The following is a 6997-nucleotide window of genomic DNA, read 5'->3' as shown; positions in this document are numbered from 1 at the left end:
GGATCTCAGCTCACTTTGAGCAGCACTACATGAGGCAAGAATTAGCATAGTTTATGGAAAGAGCAAGATAACCACCTGGGGTCTGCATTTCTGAGTAGAAATCATTTTCAACCAGAAGGGCATTCCTTTATCTCCTAACTTATGTTTAGCTCTAAGAATGTAGTGCTTGTCAGAGCAAGGCATCAGTAAACCAGATTTTGCTCTAAATAATGGTGTTCCTCTTGGAAATCAGTCATGGAGCTCAGTAGGGAGAATACTTGTATATTCTAACCTGCAATATCTCTTTTTGTTTGATCAATTTGGTAGAGACTTATCAGAAGGAAAAAAAAACAACAACACAAAATCAATGAACAAATGCAAACCTTTGATCTTGCATTATCTTTCCAGATCAGAGTGACTCCAGTCTACCATCTCCAGCCTCATCATATCTACTTTTCATGAACTTTTTAACTTTTTTTTCATATCTACATTTTTATATACGGATTTTTGTAGTAACCTGAATGTACTGATTGCTCACATCTACAAAATACAGCAAATAATTATATGGTACCTAGTGATATACAAGGTGCTCAGTTTCCCTGGGTTTGGGTTTCAGGACACATCTCTGTGTTTCCAGCCACTCCCTGAGGTCTGGGGTCCCCTCCGCTGAGCTTCCCCCTGGAGGAAAGTTACAGTTGTCAGTTAGACCTACTTTCAGGGATGACACAGAGAAAATGGGACCACTAGTGGCTGGCTTATGCAAATCCAGTGGCTGGGCATGCTCACTGGAGAGCACAGAATATTCTTGAACCGTGCCTGGTGCATGTGATAAGGTCTGACCAATGAACATGCTCCAGGAAGAGACCTACTGAGCAGGTGCAAGACTAAATGTTATGAAACTGGGAATCATCCACTTAATTGAATAGGCATTAGGTAGAGAAACTATAAAAGCCGAATCCCAGCCGAAGGTGGGGTGGTTGCTCACTTTCCTGGAGGCAACCAACACTTTGCTGGCTGAGGTGTGTACGCTTTACTTTGTATCAAGCTTACTTTCAGTAAGCGGCTGCTTACTTTCTTGAGCCCGCCTGCACTCTGTACTAAACTTTAAAAGTGTGTATTTCTTACTTTTTATTAAACTTGGTGTGGACCCTGCTCAGTCTCCTCTGGAGCTATGCCGCACTCTGTGAAATCTGTATCTCTTAGTCATTATATTAAACCTGTTCTCACTGTCTACTGTGACTCTGCCCTTGAATTCTTTCCTGTGGTGGAGTCAAGAACCTGGTAAGAGAACTGCAGGGGTTGAGACCCACGATCAGACCCCCCTGGACATTACCTCTGAAATCATTAGGACATGCTAAGTACTGTGCTAGGTGCTTTACATGCACTGTATTATTTTATTTTCATAATAATCCTTTGTAATAGGTATTATTATTACCACTATTTTGAAGATGAGAAAACTGAGGGCACAGAATGCTACATAACTTGCACCAAAGTCACACAGATAGTAAGAGGCCAGAATTTCAACTGAGGGAGTCTATTTCCAGAGTCTTTCATTTTTATCTTAAATTATGCTGTTAAATTTGATGTTATCTTTATTTGGAAGACCCTTTCAGCCTTTTTTATCTGGTTAACTCATTCGAAACTTGGCTTTGACCTCACCTACTTAGGGAAGATGCCCTTGACCTCCCTCTGATGCTCACTACCCTGCCACTCTTCACTAGATTAGTAGTCAGTCCTTTGTGCCCTTGGCAGCCTAGGCACAGCCCTATTACAGCAGGGATCATATTTCATGTGATCGTATTTTTAATTTTCCACCTCTTCCACCAGACTGTGAAATCCTGTACACTGAAGTAGTATTTATTCATTTCTATCACCTTATCACCAAGCTCAATGTATGGTGCATAGCACAGGTTAAATAAATATTTGTTGAATGAATTAATATGATAAATAAATGGAGGAAACATCTGTATAGAGATTGGAGTTGTCTTTCAGTCAAGTTGGTGTGTGATCTTTGAAATTTAATAAGTTAAAATTAACGTTAAGTCTTCTTAAATGAGTGAAACTCAAAATTTCAGCTAACACACACAAAAGCCAAATGAAAAATTGTGTTGACATGCAACTGTTTCTCAGAAAAAAGTAAGCGCTGTATGTATGTTTGTAAACTATTGTACAGTGTTTCCAACCTTAACTCACAAAGTGTCAAATTTATATGTCTCTTTCTCTAAAAGGACAGCTACTCTTGGGATTTTTAGAATGTTCCCTTTAGTTTTTACAGAAGGAAAGAATTTCAAGGAAACAAAAGCAGATGTTTGTGACTATATTACATTTAAAAAGAGGCCTTGGGAGACCGTTGTTCCCCACCTACCCCCCACACCCCTGAAACTGAGTGATTTAAATCTCAACATCCTTAAAGGAATTTTGATTTCAAGCTTGAACTAAGAAATATTCTTTGTGTAGACTCTGATGACAGAAGTCGAGGTGATGGTTTTAGACAACATGACATTAAGTCAATAGCTTGTTTTGAAAACCATGCTGATGTCAATGGCTTCTTTATAGTAAGGAGGGGATCCAGTGTGAGTTGCTGTAGAAGAGCCTGTTCTCTATGTGGCTGCTCCTTCAATGTCTCTTTCAGAAGTTTCTTCTCTTTAGCTCCCTACTGAGAGTAGGAAAGCCACAGCATCCAGTAGTCCTAGGCTGGAGGCTTCTTCTTGTATTCATTATGCATGTGCCTCTGGAAAGAACACAGACTTCAGAGCCAAAGCTGCAAAACGCTGAGTTTGAATCCCAGCTGAATGGTCTGCAGAAGGTCGCTCCTTCCTTTCCTCCTCCTCTTGTGCTTGTCTTCTTCCTCTTCTTCCTCTTCCTCTTTTTCCTCATTCTTCAGCAAATCTATTAAGTCTCTAAAGAATGCTTTTTCCATCAAATGAGAATCACAACATATATCTCATAAGGTTGTTACAAGGATGAGAAACAAGAAAAGTAGGTAAAGTGCCTGGCACAGTGCAGCGCATGCATACAGCAACTTTTAGAATTATCTGCTTTGCATTATTTAAGGGGACAAAGATAGGGTAGACAATATATTAAGGTATGATTATTTTGTTCTATGCTGGATGAATGTGGTCTGGAATATTATTTGTATAGGAGCCAGCGAGATGGAGCTGAGAGAAAACTGACTCGTAATGCACCAAGCAGGCTTCAGGGCATTACCTCAAAGCTTTACACATCTGTAAGAAAAGACTGGGGAAACCCAGTTGTACCTACAGTTACATTAAGAGAACATCCCTTCCTATCCCAGGTTATTCTCAAGAGTTTTCATCCATTGCAAAGGAGTACTTTTTCCTCTTTACTGGGTTTAAAATATTTATATTCTGCCTAGGCAGGATAGATACTTTGTGAAATGATAAGCAGAGTGCAGAGCAGTGACAGAAGAACCAGAAGATAAGCAAGATAGGAGGCCTTCGGATTTTCATTTTAACAGTTTAATTCCATGGTCCAATTTCTAAACAGAACCCATAGCTCTTTCCACATTTCCCCCCCCTTTTTATCCTTTTTTCTGTATTTCTCTTTCCCATGTTTAAGCTTGAAATATTGCAGCAACAACTATGAATATATGAAAGTTTTGTACAGATTAGATTTCCTGGGAAAATCTACCATCACAGAGTATGGAGAGAAGCCATTAGTGTCCCATGCCTGCTCCTGTCCTCCCTCCCTTCTCCCTGTGTGGTGGGTGGCTGTCCTCTCTAGGCCCAAACCATGTACCCGTCCTTTGGGTTCTGTGTCCTGGAACAACTTCAAGATTCCTTCATGATTGATTTCCCCAATCAGCTATACTCTTCCCTTGATGTAAAATATGACTCAATCACTCCCATATTAAAATAAAAGAAGGGAGGAAGGAGGAAGGAAGGAAGAAGGAAAGGAGAAAGGGAAGGAGATAAAGAAGAGAGGGAGGAAAACAAAGCCCTCTTGCTGCTAACGTCCCTTCATGTGCTACTTTTTCACTGCTTGCTCACCTCCTCTTTGTATCTCTTAATACTTATCTCTTTATAATTTCTACAGTTCTTCTCTTACTCATTCTTTGACCAACTTCTATTTAAACTTCAGTTTTACTTGTTCCACAAAATGGATTTTACTAAACTCACCCATAGCCTCTATGGCTTTAAATTCAATGGACATTTTTAATCCCCAGTTTATTTGACCTTTCACCTCCGACCATATAATGTTGGAGTGCCTCAGTGTTGAGTTGTAGCCCTTCCTGCTTCACATTCTGATCTGTTTCTTTAGAAAACTTCACGCACGGTCTTAAGTATAAGTCATATGCTAATGAATACCAAATCAGGTCTGCATTTCTCTGATTTCTAAACCCACAAAATTATGATTGCCTTCCTGCTTGATAGCTCCACTGGCATGTCTCGAAAGTACCTCAGACTCAATGTCAAGTACAAAGTATATGCTCTCCTCCCACCCACACCTGCTTCAACTGATCCTTTCTCAAGGATGACATCACCTGACACTGAGAGTCACCCTGAAAACCTCTTCCACCCTCTTATACCAGGCCTGAGACGTGTGTGTCCTAAGTAGCTTTTTGACACTTCCCCTTCTGGCCCTATATTAGCATCACACGTGTCTGAGCCATAATCATTTAATCCTGCTGTGCTACAGGAGAGTCCTAACTAGCCTCCACTCTTGCCTTTGCTGGTCCTCTATTTTTCGGCCAGAAAAACGGTTCCCAAGTATGTTTCTGAACACTCTATATGGGTTGGTTCTTCAAGTACATCTTATTCACTCCGTCATTGTCTGCCCTTTGCCTGGGTAGAACAAACATCCCCAGAAGGCTAAGGTTACCAGCACGGACATTCTAATTAATTGACTCCTTTGGTCATGGTAGCTCATTTTCTGTTTAAAATGGATTATACAATGCATATGAAATCAAAGGTTTTTCCAGTCATTTATTACACATAAAATTGCAAAGATTTTTTAAAAATGGAAATGATTATAAATGTTTGTAAAAAGCATATGTATTTTTCCTCCCCTGAGGTTTATTTTTAAACTTTTTCAAGTATTGTGTCAAATGAGTTAAAGCACTTCCATGCACCTTTAAAATGCAAAATTTACTTTCTTCATTTTATTCAGAAAATACATGTCAAATACTAAATATGAAATCTTTATTTTCCAAAGAAAGTGTCCAAAAAATTTATAATGAATTTATTCAAAACTTAACTTGAGTGATTGGGATAAAATTTGAATCATTCTTTCATGTACTCACCAATTATGAGCTTCTGAGTTCCATAGCATAAGGATCGAATTGTAGAGGGATAGTGGTGTGAGACAGAATATCAGGAAATCAAATAGGAAAGGAATATGACACGGATCTCATACATGATTTGGCTATGCTATGGGAGAGAAATACACCACAGAAAATATATTTATGTAATTATAAATAGACAGGTAGATAAAGGAAGACAGTTTAATGCCCAACTGGATTATGTTAAAAGAGCATTATATTTCAAAGGACAGATAAAATAAGAGAGTTAACAAAAGCTTTATTAAAGAGGTGAGGCTTGAATTGGGCATTAAAAATTTCAAATGATTAATTGAAGGTACAGCTGATAGAATTTTCTCGTGGATTACATGGGGTATAATGGAAAGAGCAAAGAGGAAATTGACTCCAAAGTGGTTGGTTTGAACAACCAAAAAAACAATTGCATTTGATGAGGAGAAAACTGGGAGGTAAATTGTTGGGGGTGGAGAGAAGATTCATTTCAAATCTAATAAGTTTGAGATGCTTATTAGGCATTAAGGAAGAGGGGTCAAGGAGACAGTTATACTTCTGAGACTATACTTCAGGAATGAAGTCTGGACTAAAGATATGAATTTATGAGTCATCAACAAATGAAGCCACAAAAGAAGCCATGGAACTAGGTAAAGTCATGAACAGATGAGAATGGATAAAGAAAAGGAGAGGGTCAAAGACTAAACCACTTCAAAAGTGAGAAGATAAAGAGGAACCAAGGGAAGAAGAAGTGATCTATGAGGCTGGAGAAAAATTAGGAGAATAGGGTTCCCTGGAAAACCATTCTAAAGAGTATTTCAGGGAGGAGGGGGTAATCATCTTTATCAAATGCTGTTGATAGATCTGGTAAGATAAGCATTAAGAATTGGCCTTTGAATTTAGCTACATGGAGACCATTGGTGACCCTGATAAAAGCAATGTCATTGGAGTGATGGGAACACAGTTTGGCTGGAGGGGTTGCAAGAGAGGAATCAGAGACGGAGAGCAAATGCAAACCTTTGCAGATGTTTTACTGTGAAGGGGAGAAGAAAAATGGGGTGGTAGCCAGGTGAGGATATGGGATCAAAAGAGCTATGCTGCTTAAGAAAAGAGAAATGACAGATGGGAATTATAAAGTAATGAGGGAAAATTCATGATTCAAAGAAAAGAGAGAGAATGGCTAGATTTATATCATTGCACAGGTAAGAACAAGCTAGGTATGGCCATCCTTTAAATATTTTGGAACAAATCCAGAGCAGCTGCACTTTGGAGACTTGAACAAACTTAAAAGTAAGCAGGGAACCCAGATCACTCCTCTCTCCATTAGGGGAAAATTAAAGCCCCTCCCACCCTACAGCTTAGAAAGAAGTAGATAAAAAAGACAATTGGGAACTGGGAGAAAGAGTCCTGAATTGAAATATTTAGTGCTGAGGTAAATGAAAATAATTATCTTATGTTTATTAAGTTTACAAGGCAATCAAGTTTAAAATCTTTCTCACTGCTTTACTGCTTTCTTCCACATCCACATCAATTCTATTAGAGAAATACGAATCCAGGGTGCAATTCAAGAACCCTCAATGTGTTTGCTCTTCATAGTGGTGTAATATTTGGCCCTCTACACTATCTCACTTAATTTTCCTAGCTTCTTTTTGAGGCAGCTATATTGAGCCTTGTTTTTAGGCACATAGCTAAATAAACTCCTCAGTTATATAAAGGTAATAACAAGTTTTGAAACCCTGGTCTGACTTA

The sequence above is a fragment of the Galeopterus variegatus genome, unplaced genomic scaffold, assembly GCF_000696425.1.
Source record: "Galeopterus variegatus unplaced genomic scaffold, G_variegatus-3.0.2 Scaffold4376, whole genome shotgun sequence".
Taxonomy (NCBI): domain Eukaryota; kingdom Metazoa; phylum Chordata; class Mammalia; order Dermoptera; family Cynocephalidae; genus Galeopterus; species Galeopterus variegatus.
This window is presented reverse-complemented; position numbering follows the sequence as displayed.